This window comes from Aegilops tauschii, chromosome 2 (assembly GCF_002575655.3).
Source record: "Aegilops tauschii subsp. strangulata cultivar AL8/78 chromosome 2, Aet v6.0, whole genome shotgun sequence".
Taxonomy (NCBI): domain Eukaryota; kingdom Viridiplantae; phylum Streptophyta; class Magnoliopsida; order Poales; family Poaceae; genus Aegilops; species Aegilops tauschii.
In genome coordinates, this window is record NC_053036.3 from 559,584,124 (window position 1) to 559,597,412 (window position 13,289).

At 40.4% G+C, this 13,289-nt stretch overlaps 1 long non-coding RNA gene across 1 annotated transcript; it reads left to right on the forward strand.

Annotated features, from left to right (window-relative positions):
• The first annotated feature begins 7,924 nt into the window (after nucleotides 1-7,924).
• LOC109767988 (uncharacterized) lies at nucleotides 7,925-9,408 on the forward strand. Its single transcript, XR_002233940.3, has 3 exons — nucleotides 7,925-8,347; nucleotides 8,447-8,546; nucleotides 8,623-9,408. It is a non-coding gene; the product is annotated as an uncharacterized lncRNA (long non-coding RNA).
• The last annotated feature ends 3,881 nt before the right edge of the window (nucleotides 9,409-13,289 follow it).

Here is a 13,289-nt window from a genome sequence, read left to right on the forward strand (position 1 = left end):
GCTCAATGTTGATGTAGATCATTCGGAGCAATCCTTTGGAGTGACTTGCACTTTCAATACCTACATGGGTTAGTCCCACAAGGAACAAACAAGGATATCCATAGACATAGAGTGATATTCACATGAGATGATGTCCATGAATGCATTAGGTTACCTTGTCCCCTGTCTTACCAACAAGAGGGTTTGTGAATCCTTGAACTAGTGCAAGATATGGAAGTTGTTTGCACTTGTCCTTGCCAAGTTGATAAGAGTGAAGTATGTTGGCGGAGTCACCCTCAAGAACTGTCTAGTTCTTCTTCTTCTGGATCCACACCATCTTGATGGGAACCCTTGGAGTTGTAGTCGTACTTGATGAAGTGGAACTTGATGTAGTCTTGGGAACCCACTTGACCAAGGCCTTAGGTGCTTCTTCAAATGCATCAATCTCCTCTTGAAGCTTGTTCTTGCCTTTTAGCTTGTGGTCTTGTGGTGGAAGATCATCTTGAGCTTGTATTCCTTGGAAAGAAGTAGGATCATACTTCTCTTGTTGAGGAACAAACTTCGTCTTGGGGTATTGATCTTCTTCCCACTCAACTCCATTGGCATTGAACTTTCGTTCAAAACCAACACCTTGATTCTTCCGGTGTCTTCCTTGCTTGCATACAATTTCCTCAAATTGCTTACTTCCGGCAAGACTCTTTCAAACACCTTTCTCTATAATTCCCTTCAATAAGCTATTTTCTTGCTCAAGTGTAACTTGGCTAAGAGAATCATTAGTGGAATCAAGAGAACTACTAGAAGCAACATCATTGGATTTAGCATGATTGTTGTTACTACTAGAGGAAGAATATTTCTTGTTCTTGTTGCTAGATTTAACTTGTGGCATGTAGTAGACAAGAGTAAATGCTTGGCAATGTAAGAAGAACTTTTCTTGCGAAGATCATTATTGATTGCTTTTAAGAACTCATGCTCTTGCTCAAGGTTGAGCTTTTCAAAGCGTAGCTTCTCATGAGTCCTTAAAAGTTCTCGATGTTCTTCCAAGGTAGTTTCATGAGCTAACTTAAGAGTGTTTAGTTCTTTAGTTAGACGCTCAATCTCCTTCTTATCACCGTCATTCATTTTATCTTGACTATCATGATTAATAGCAAGTTCATCATAGTTTTCATAACTAGAGTTGTCAACAAGTAAATTATCATCTCCTAGCAAATCATCTTCATCACTATTAAAATCAACATACTCGCGGTGTGATACCTTTGGACCTTTAGCCATGAAGCGTCTTTCAATTCCTTCATTTGGTGAGTCAAATATGTCGTAGGAGTTGGTTGACACAACACTACAAAAAAATACACTTCATTGATGATACGTGTTTGTCACAGTAGGTCACGTTTGCTGTCATGCATGTACATCCATGACAATTTTATAACAGAATCAAGATAGTCATACCTGTGCTGTCGTAGAAGTGTTCCATGACATTACCAAAATTATCATCACGGAAGTGTCCACTTCCATGACGATAAATCGCGCGTCACAGAAGTGTTTTCGTCAAGGGTGACCGACACGTGGCATCCACCGTAACGGAACGCCGTTAAGCTATCGGGTCCGGTTTTGGATCCGATAACCCGTTAACAGCCCCGACCAATGGGGATTTTCCACGTGTAAAATCATCATTGGCTGGAGGAAACACGTGTCGGCTCACCGTTGGGACAGATGTCATCCACTCATTGGACCCAAAGCGCCTATGATACGTCGACATGTGGCACGGCCCAACAGAGGCCCATTCCTGTGAAAAGGCCGACCCGTTTAACTTGGTCAAAAGGTGGCGGGCCGGCCCACGGCAAGCCTGTTAATGGCATGTTCGCATATAGCCCATTTACAGCTCGCTAACCCAGGGCCCATTTACGGCCTATCCGAATTAGGCCCAGCAACGTCATCTGGGCCATCCAATATAATTCTAGCCCATTTTAACTTCCGGCCCATGTATGGCCCATGACGTCTTTCGGCCCATATGAGGCCCTTAGTAACCCTCGGCCCATTAACGGCCCGTGGTAAAACTGGCCCGTAATGAACAATGTATCACTTTATACCCATTAACGGCCCATTATTCCGTTGGGCCGTTTCCAGCCCATGTTATCTTTCGGCCTTCTTAGGGCCCATTTATTCTTGGGCTCATTTCCAGCATTCGTTTACTTTTGGCCCATTACTGTCATTTTTTGCTTGTGGGCCAAATTCAGCCCGTGGTTACAGTCGGCCCGTTTGCGGCCCGTTAATACGTTGGGCCGTTTTCATAGCGTCATCAAATACGGCCGATTAACGACGGCCCGTTATGGTCGGCCCATCACTACAAGAAATATGTCAACTAGTGACCTTCTGTCAGTGACCCTGGAAGAATTGGTCATAGATCTATGACCATTTCAGACCAATTGGTCAAAAGCTATTCGGGGGGCTCCAAACCCTAAACTATAACGGCCATTTTGGTCAGAAAGGTCGTAATTTCCTTACACGAAATGGTCATAAAGCCGACAGCACTGGTCCGCTGCCTTATTTCTAGCTGATCACGACCAATATAGATGGTCATAACCTTGTAAATTGTGGTGGGTTGCTATGACTAGACGCCACCTCATCAGTTTTGCCTATGTGTCATGTCCATGTGGCAATTTTTGCCCCAGGTTGTGAAGCAACCTATATTTCTGTCATTCCCAAAAAAATCTCATAAATTCTTTGGGTCATATCTTCGTCAAATATGTAAAAAACCTTCCTTGCCTAGTTCAAAAATAATTCAACAATATTCATTTTCCTATTCTATTCAGAACAACACTTTGTGAAGGAAGTACCACTTTGGCATGTCCAAATAGTATGCATTTTCTACAGTGCTTTCCTATGCCCAAATAACCATCCTCCACCAAATGCCAGCTCAATCCATTCGTTATTTTGAGCCCAGCTTCAACATTCGTATTTATGTCCAGTGTGGTACTTTGCAAATCAAGTACCACCTAGGCTCCTCCTTTTGAGCTAAAAATTTGTGAAGACGGTCTTCTTAGTAACTGATCATCCTCAGCCAAAACTCATGCCCATTAGCCATGTACATTTCCCATACCGCTAATCAAACACTTGGCTGCTAATTCATGTTTGAGCATCGATCGGTCTCCTCGTGAGAATCTTATGTTGTAATTTTCTTCCTAGCACCTACTTGGGGAGTGCCCAACCCACTAGACATGCCTAGGCCGCCCAGAACACATGGCAACGCCACGGTCACGCGGTGACCACGCGGCGGGCATGCGAGTTTACGCGCTCTAGTGTTGGGCCCCTCGGCCACCGCCCAAACCTCGACGTATCGCCACCAAACCAGGTATTTATGATTAAATAGGTACTTATGTAACTAGAAATGATTTTTGGAAAAAATAAATAGCAAACTATGAGGCAACTGCAGTTCAAATTTGACCCGCTTCCAACTGAATCGGCGGAAATTTGTCTTTTTCACGAGAGGTGGATAAAAACTTTTTACACCCAACCATTTTGTCAATTGTGCATTAAATATGTCCTAGTATTTTAGAAAATTGATTTGGTCCAATTTTGCAACAATTATTTGGGAGGTCCTTCACAAAAAAACCTCCTTTTGGGCACTCGAAAAATGGAAAATGGTTTTTTCGTCCAAAGAAAATGAAAACTTCGTTAGGCAACATTGTTTGCCATTCCAATATGCACCCTTGTGCACAATATGAGATCATTTGAACAAACTATGCCATGAATATGGCCATAAGATTGATCATTTGGCTTGAAAGCCATTGATCTCCACATGTGATAGCTCGTTTCTGAGAACACTTTTTAAAAATAATTGTCGTATTATAAGTTTTTTATTTTTCCTGGGAACTTGGCCACATATAATGACACAATGCGAAGGTTTCCCAATTTTTTGATTTTTTTTGAATTTTTTATGCCCGTTTCAAAATGCGGTCAAAACGGCGGGAATGACCGTTCCTAGCTAGTGGTTGAATCTTGGAATTTTTTTGGTGTTTATATGATTAAATAGATACTTATGTACCAAGAAATGATTTCTGGAAAAAAATAAAGAGCAAACTACAAGGCCGCTACAGTTCAAATTTGACCCGCTTCCAACTGAATCGGTGGAAATTTGTCTTTTTCACGAGAGGTGGATCAAAACTTTTTACACCCAACCATTTGGTCAATTGTGCATTAAATATGGCCTAGTATTTTATAAAAATGATTTGGTCCAATTTTGCAACAATTAGTTGGGAGGTCCTTCACAAAAAAACCTCCTTTTGGGCGCTCGAAAAATGGAAAATGGTTTTTTCGTCCAAAGAAAATGAAAAGTTCCTTAGGCAACATTGTTTGCCATTCCAGTATGCACCCTTGTGCACAATATGAGATCATTTGAACAAACTATGCCATGAATGTGGCCATAAGATTGATCATTTGGCTTGAAAGCCATTGATCTCCACACGTGACCGCTCGTTTCTGAGAACACTTTTTTAAAATAATTGCCGTATTACAAGTTTGTTATTTTTCCTGGGAACTGGGCCACATATAATGACACAATGCGAAGGTTTCCCAATTTTTTGATTTTTTGAATTTTTTATGCCCGTTTCAAAATGCGGTCAAAACGGCGGGAATGACCTTTCCTAGCTAGTGGTTAAATCTTGGAATTTTTTTGGTGTTTATATGATTAAATAGATACTTATGTACCTAGAAATGATTTTTGGAAAAAATAAAGAGCAAACTACAAGGCAGCCACAGTTCAAATTTGACCCGCTTCCAGCTGAATCGGTGGAAATTTATCTTTTTCACGAGAGGTGGATCAAAACTTTTTACACCCAACCACTTGGTCAATTTTGCATTAAATATGGCCTAGTATTTTATAAAAATGATTTGGTCCAATTTTGCAACAATTATTTGGGAGGTCCTTCACAAAAAAACCTCCTTTTGGGCACTCGAAAAATGGAAAATGGTTTTCTCGTCCAAAGAAAATGAAAACTTCCTTAGGCAACATTGTTTGCCATTCCAATATGCACCCTTGTGCACAATATGAGATCATTTGAACAAACTATGCCATGAATGTGGCCATAAGATTGATCATTTGGCTTGAAAGCCATTGATCTCCACACGTGATAGCTCGTTTCTGAGAACACTTTTTTAAAATAATTGCCGTATTACAAGTTTGTTATTTTTCCTGGGAACTTGGCCACATATAATGACACAATGCGAATGTTTCCCAATTTTTTGATTTTTTTGAATTTTTTATGCCCGTTTCAAAATGCGGTCAAAACGGCGGGAATGACCGTTCCTAGCTAGTGGTTGAATCTTGGAATTTTTTTGGTGTTTATCTGATTAAATAGATACTTATGTACCTAGAAATGATTTTTGGAAAAAAATAAAGAGCAAACTACAAGGCAGCTACAGTTCAAATTTGACCCGCTTCCAGCTGAATCGGCGGAAATTTGTCTTTTTCACGAGAGGTGGATCAAAACTTTTTACACCCAACCATTTGGTCAATTGTGCATTAAATATGGCCTAGTATTTTAGAAAAAATGATTTGGTCCAATTTTGCAACAATTATTTGGTAGGTTCTTCACAAAAAAACCTCCTTTTGGGCACTCGAAAAATGGAAAATGGTTTTTTCATCCAAATAAAATGAAAACTTCCTTTAGCAATATTGTTTGCCATTCCAATATGCACCCTTGTGCACAATATGAGATCATTTGAACAAACTATGCCATGAATGTGGCCATAAGATTGATCATTTGGCTTGAAAGCCATTGATCTCCACACGTGACCGCTCGTTTCTGAGAACACTTTTTTAAAATAATTGCCGTATTACAAGTTTGTTATTTTTCCTGGGAACTGGGCCACATATAATGACACAATGCGAAGGTTTCCCAATTTTTTGATTTTTTGAATTTTTTATGCCCGTTTCAAAATGCGGTCAAAACGGCGGGAATGACCTTTCCTAGCTAGTGGTTAAATCTTGGAATTTTTTTGGTGTTTATATGATTAAATAGATACTTATGTACCTAGAAATGATTTTTGGAAAAAATAAAGAGCAAACTACAAGGCAGCCACAGTTCAAATTTGACCCGCTTCCAGCTGAATCGGTGGAAATTTATCTTTTTCACGAGAGGTGGATCAAAACTTTTTACACCCAACCACTTGGTCAATTTTGCATTAAATATGGCCTAGTATTTTATAAAAATGATTTGGTCCAATTTTGCAACAATTATTTGGGAGGTCCTTCACAAAAAAACCTCCTTTTGGGCACTCGAAAAATGGAAAATGGTTTTCTCGTCCAAAGAAAATGAAAACTTCCTTAGGCAACATTGTTTGCCATTCCAATATGCACCCTTGTGCACAATATGAGATCATTTGAACAAACTATGCCATGAATGTGGCCATAAGATTGATCATTTGGCTTGAAAGCCATTGATCTCCACACGTGATAGCTCGTTTCTGAGAACACTTTTTTAAAATAATTGCCGTATTACAAGTTTGTTATTTTTCCTGGGAACTTGGCCACATATAATGACACAATGCGAATGTTTCCCAATTTTTTGATTTTTTTGAATTTTTTATGCCCGTTTCAAAATGCGGTCAAAACGGCGGGAATGACCGTTCCTAGCTAGTGGTTGAATCTTGGAATTTTTTTGGTGTTTATCTGATTAAATAGATACTTATGTACCTAGAAATGATTTTTGGAAAAAAATAAAGAGCAAACTACAAGGCAGCTACAGTTCAAATTTGACCCGCTTCCAGCTGAATCGGCGGAAATTTGTCTTTTTCACGAGAGGTGGATCAAAACTTTTTACACCCAACCATTTGGTCAATTGTGCATTAAATATGGCCTAGTATTTTAGAAAAAATGATTTGGTCCAATTTTGCAACAATTATTTGGTAGGTTCTTCACAAAAAAACCTCCTTTTGGGCACTCGAAAAATGGAAAATGGTTTTTTCATCCAAATAAAATGAAAACTTCCTTTAGCAATATTGTTTGCCATTCCAATATGCACCCTTGTGCACAATATGAGATCATTTGAACAAACTATGCCATGAATGTGGCCATAAGATTGATTATTTGGCTTGAAAGCCATTGATCTCCACACGTGATAGCTCGTTTCTGAGAACACTTTTTTAAAATAATTGCCGTATTACAAGTTTGTTATTTTTCCTGGGAACATGGCCACATATAATGAAACAATGCGAAGGTTTCCCAATTTTTTGATTTTTTTGAATTTTTTATGCCCGTTTTAAAATACGGTCAAAACGGCGGGAATGACCATTCCTAGCTAGTGGTTGAATCTTGGAATTTTTTTGGTGTTTATATGATTAAATAGATACTTATGTACCTAGAAATGATTTTTGGAAAAAAAAATAAAGAGCAAACTACAAGGCAGCTACAGTTCAAATTTGACCCGCTTCCAGCTGAATCGACGGAAATTTGTCTTTTTCACGAGAGGTGGATCAAAACTTTTGACACCCAACCATTTGGTCAATTGTGCATTAAATATGTCATAATATTTTAGAAAAATGGTTTGGTCCAATTTTGCAACACATATATGGTAGGTCCTTCACAAAAAAACTCATTTTGGGCACTCGAAAATTAGAAAATGAATTTTTTGTGCAAAGAAAATGAAAGCTCTATTTGGCAATATTGTTTGTCATTCCAATATGCACACTTATGCACAATACGAGATCATTTTGACAAACTATGCCATTGTTATGTTAGAAAAATCAGAGTGGATTGGATGGACCAATGAGATGCGAGGAACCGCCTTCACGCGGATCACCAAATTGGACTCGATCTGAGCCATCCATGGCGCACCCATCCAACGGTGGAGCTTCTCGCGAGAAAAAAAAACCCTAAATCACCCACCCACCCTCCCCTCGAGCGCCCAGATCCGATCCACCAACCGCTGACCCACTCTCTCCCCCTTCCCTCGACCCCCCAGATCCCACCTCCTCCAGTTCCAGCCGCCGCCGCTCGCCTCCATCCTCTCCCCAACCCCGGTCGGCCTCCACTCCACTCCACCGCCGGTGCCAACCCAACCACCGCCGCCCTCTCCCCTCCTCTCCCCACACCCAAGAACGAGAGAGGGAGAGAGAGCCGACAGCCAGATCCACTCACCAAGTCCCTCTCTGTCGCCGCCATCTAGATCTAGGCCGGACGATTCCGGAGGCGCGCAACACACTCCTCGACTCCCTCAGGCCTTGCCTTGCCTCGCCACCCCACCCACATCGCCGTCGCCGACCACTCCCTCCCCCACACGCCTCACCCTTCCTCGGACCACACCGCCGGCCTCCCTTCCCCTCCCCTAACTAGAAGAAGGAGATGGCGCTCCCTCCCAGATCCGCCAGCGTTGTCGTACGCATCCCTGCTCCTCCCCTTCTCTTCTCCTTCATCTCACCCCTCCCCCTTCCCCAAATCTAATGCGTGCGCCCGTTTTCTTGCATGTTCGTGAAGAGACCCGATCTGGTTTTGTGAAGGAAGGGGCATGCCATGGAGAAAATCCCGCGGGCATCAGATCATCCATGGCGGCCTAGGAGGAGCACCACCGGCTCAGGTTCGTCACTTGATCCTCCCCTTCTATTCTCTTCTTCTTCTCCATCTATGCATTTGATCCATGCGATTTTTTGCAGGTTGCTCCGATCTGGCTGTGTGAAGGGAACTAGAAAGGCCGATCTACTGCTGCTGCTCTGCCCCCCTTGAACAATCTGGTGAAGGACAAGTTGATCCATGGAATTTTGAGCAGCTTCTTCAGCTGTTATTTTGGTCGTGTGCTTTCAGCGGTTGGTTTGGTCGTGTGCTAGAGCCTAATTAGCTATAGGAACAATTTATACTTTACTTAAAGATGTTACTGTTGTGTTGTAGCAAATTTTATTTATGTCTACTGTTTTGTCCAGATTAGAAATATGTGTGATGTGTGCTTTCAAAAACTAATGCTATATGTAGGCTTAAGAAATTGAGCAAGGGAAACCATTATATCCCCTTCCTTGTTTTATAAACTAAAATTCTGTCGGATCATACTATGTAAAGTAACGGTTCTTTATTCTGTGTTATGGCAAAAGAAAATATGATTGAAACAATTTTGGCACAAGTCTGGTATTCATATGAACCGTGATGAGAAGCAGTACTCGTTCACTAGAGAGCTATAAATATAAGTCAAAATACCTGTGAAACAAGATTTTAAAGGCTTCCAATATCTGAACATTAAAGCTTAGCTGCTGTTGCATTCTTTACTCTTGTCAATTGTCTGACTGCAGAGAAACAAACACATGAGAAAAGTTTCAGGTTGGCCACATTGACAGTATAAGTAATTTGCCACAGCTTATTACTCCCTGTTCTATCATAGGATTCTCTATCAGTCCTCTTCTGTCGTAGGAATTTGCCACAACTACAATGAATTGCAATGTCTCTTTATACCAGTAAGTTAGTCTGATGCTAGACTAGACGTCTCTTTATGCATGTTTATTGTCATGTCTATTTATATGTGTAAAGTTGAATCAAGTAGTAACATGTGAACAACACTTGCACTGGTGTATGTAAGGAGTTAAGTACATGTTTGTTACAGCAGGGCAGAGTGGATGTTTGTGTTACCATCCAATCCTTCTCTTTGTTTACCTGCTTTTATGTAGCTTATGTATTATTTGCCTGTAATACTCTTGTTTGCTCATGTTTACCTGCTTTTGTGCTGGGGGAGCTTTGTTTACCTGCTACTCATCTATTCACAGAAGTCAACAAATAGGCATAATATTTGTAACAATTTCACCATATTTGTAACTACTCATTACTTTCTTCACTTATTAGACATAATATTTAAACTTGCCTGTTGTGTCCAGTAGCACATATACATTTGTAGGAGCAATGTCGGCAGCCTTCGTGCATAGATGCATGATGAATAAAGATGCTTTCTAACTAATATTCCTTCATGCCTGGTTTTATCTGCCTCATAACCTTGTAAAGTGCAAGTTAACAATCAGATGTGTTTAATTCAACTCTAAAAAAGTGTGTATGTGAGTTAGAAGTAGTAACACCTAAATGTTAGTGTAGATGCTACGGTTGTCTCTTGGGTTCCAAACCTTAAAATTCCACTCCGGTTTATCTAGGTTTATATCATGGATTTGACCTGGACCTGCATTACACATGTGTTGATACAATCATATAGCTTATCTGATCAAACAATTTGTTCATGTTATCTTTACCTGCTACTCTTATACCTTACCAAAACAAAAATAATTCTAACTAGAAGTAGTTCTTTTTGTTTAGATTCTGTATTTATTACTGCTGACATATTGTCGTGATTTACATTTTGTGCTGAATAGTTCTTTCTGATATTCACAGGTTTTAGCGATCGGCCGTAGCTCTTTCATCAAAGTTGCATGGTGCATGGTCAATAGAGGACAAGCGCTTCATGTCCAACCAAGGTGCATGGTGCTCGCAATTGACGAACAGAGGCTGTTCGACATCGGCTACACAAACCACCACTGTGAGCTCCTCCCTTTCCTCTGCTACAACCATGCTCTATTAGGATGTGGCTGGAACCATTTGATGGCTTTCCTGGACATGTTTTGCTGCTATCTAGATTTTGTACTTGTCCCATTTTTTGTTTCTTTGCTGGACATGTTATGGTTCAAGGGTTGATGATGTCTAGTAGATAGTTTGATGTATACCTGCTGCTGATTGATGCTCTTGTGATTAGCATTATACTCCTGGAATCATATTATACTATATCTAGTGTTCTTGTGGTTCTCGAAGATGCATCACAAACATCTAGTGTTCTGATATAAAATTGGCCTCTAAAATATGTTTCTAAAATTGGTCTCTAAAATATTATACTATACCTGTTGTTGATTGATGCTCTTGTGGTCTCTTGAAGTTGGCTGAATCTGTTGCTTTATCATATATTTGGTCCATAAATCTACATTTCTATGAAATCTCTTTCAATATATAATTTTTTGATAGTCTGTACACTAAACCTGGAGGTTTGCAAATCTACTCCAGGAATAATAGCTACTCTAATGCTGGTATGTGTTCACTCTTTTACAGGAGCTGCAGGTCTACGAAATTTGAAGTTCGATGTCGGATAGCCCTATTCAGCAAAGAGTAGTCTCTTTTGTTTGACTGTAATAGACTGTAAATATTGTAATATTGTAACAATAGGCATATTGGGGTTGTAATAGACTATGTACAGATTGTAGTAGACTTAGTGTTATTTGATGAACTACATTTGTACTGTTCGGTCCGAAATATTGATTATGTATGAGATTTGAAAACGTGTGGAATGGAAACCTGACTCGTGGGACCCACTTGTGAAAATAATCTGAGCAGTTTTGAAATTTTTGTCAAGTGGGCCGAATGTGTGAGATGATGACAAGTGGGACCCATCTGATTGGTGGGACCAGCTTCAAAATATAATGGCCCAAACAATGTTAAAAGGCCATGGCCCAGAAATAAATAAAAGGCCGAATTGTTGGTCCAGGCCCAGGTAGCTAACAAAAACTGGCAGGAAAAAATATAATAAATGGGCTGAATTAATGGGCTCGGCCCATGTAAAACACCGAATCGGACTGGGCTGAATCTTGTCAGTGACCTTTTCAATTGGTCGCAATTTTGCCACGTCAGATCCGACGTGGCCTGGGCAGACAGCCAGTGACCAAAACAAAATGTCATGGGTTCAACGACCTTCTGTTTTGGTCGTAAACGTCTACGACCTTCTCACAAAGAAGGTCGCTAATTTCAGTTTACGACTGCTAGCTTTTGACCTTCTGTTTTTGGTCACAAAAAGGTCGCAAATGAAAAACTATGACCTTTCAGTGGCCAATAGTGAGGGTCACAAGTTGACATATTTCTTCTAGTGCATGAACGGATGATTTCAACTCTAGCCCATTTACGGCCATAATGTGGTCTGTTATTGGTCCATGTTTGGCCAACCGATCATACGGCCCGTAGAAGGCCCATTGTGTCTACGGCCCGTATAAGGCCCATTGTTTCTACGCCCCGTAGAAGGCCCATTGTTTCTACGGCCCTTAGAAGGCCCATTGTTTGTACGGCCCATAGGAGGCCCATGTTAACTACAGTAAATATGTAGCCCATTGTTAATGTGGCCTAGTTTAAAAAAATAGGTTATTGCGGCCACTAGCAAACCGCGGAAGAAGAACTGCACTGACTACAAGAAAACAAATAAACAAGACAATAAGGAAATAAATAGGCAAGCAACTTACGCTAGGCTATCACGGCTATTACACATATTACATCCACTCGGCATCAAAGTTCGCCACCAGTGCAAATATAGGGAACAAAGCAGCATATAAACGCCACAGCAAAACAAGTCCAGAACTGAAACCACTTCAGAAGAGCTCAAGAAACAATATCCTCGGTACCCATAATGCTGGCAAGATGATTAGCAAGCTTATTAACTTTCTCTTGTTTGGTGCTTAAATCCTCCAGCACTTGCTGTTGCACCAGAAAGTATGCATCTGAATTCTGCTGGGACTTCCTTAGTCCTTCGGCTTCCTGTCGCATAACATCTGATCGATGTCTTTCAACTTGAAGTTGAGACTCAAGAAGCCGAACTGATTCAGGCAGCGAGTTCAAAGAGCTGGTGCCAGCAGTAGTAGCCAGTAACTCGAACACTACATCAAGACAGGACTTTGGGGTTGTCTCAGTGTCTTCAATATAGTTTTTATCAGCTTTCTTGGAGACCAACATGGATGTCTCACTATCTTGAACCTTATCTGCATTACTTCCTGTACCATTGCATAACGGGGTACTCTTCTCCAATATTTTATCCGCATTCTAAAAGAGAAACAAACAAACACATCACAGGTTTGCAATGTAGTATATGAAACTCATTTTGGTAAACCAGTTCAGTAGTAAGGTGGACAGGATAACAGCATGAAACAAACATATATCTATGTAGTATGGTCACTGTATGGTCTATATCATTCTAGTTTATGTTGCCAAATCAAGATAGATACAGTTCGAATCATATCTATTTAAGACAAAGCAGCTTAGACAGAATATAAGTGTGGGAAACTACACAACAATAACAACACTTGTAAGGTGCATGGCATGAGAATATAACTGTTTATTCAATTGAAGCTGAAATCAACATAGAGCAAGTTACAACAGCAAACACGTTAAAGAAACAGGTTTAAAACATACCTGTTGCGCCATTGGAGTTTCAATTGCATCCTTCAAATTTGGAATTAGTTGGTATGAGTAAATACAGTGATGCAAGAGCAAAGTAGTATGAACCATAGCTAGGGAACCTGACTGTAACATCCCAAAATTCTAAATTTTGGAA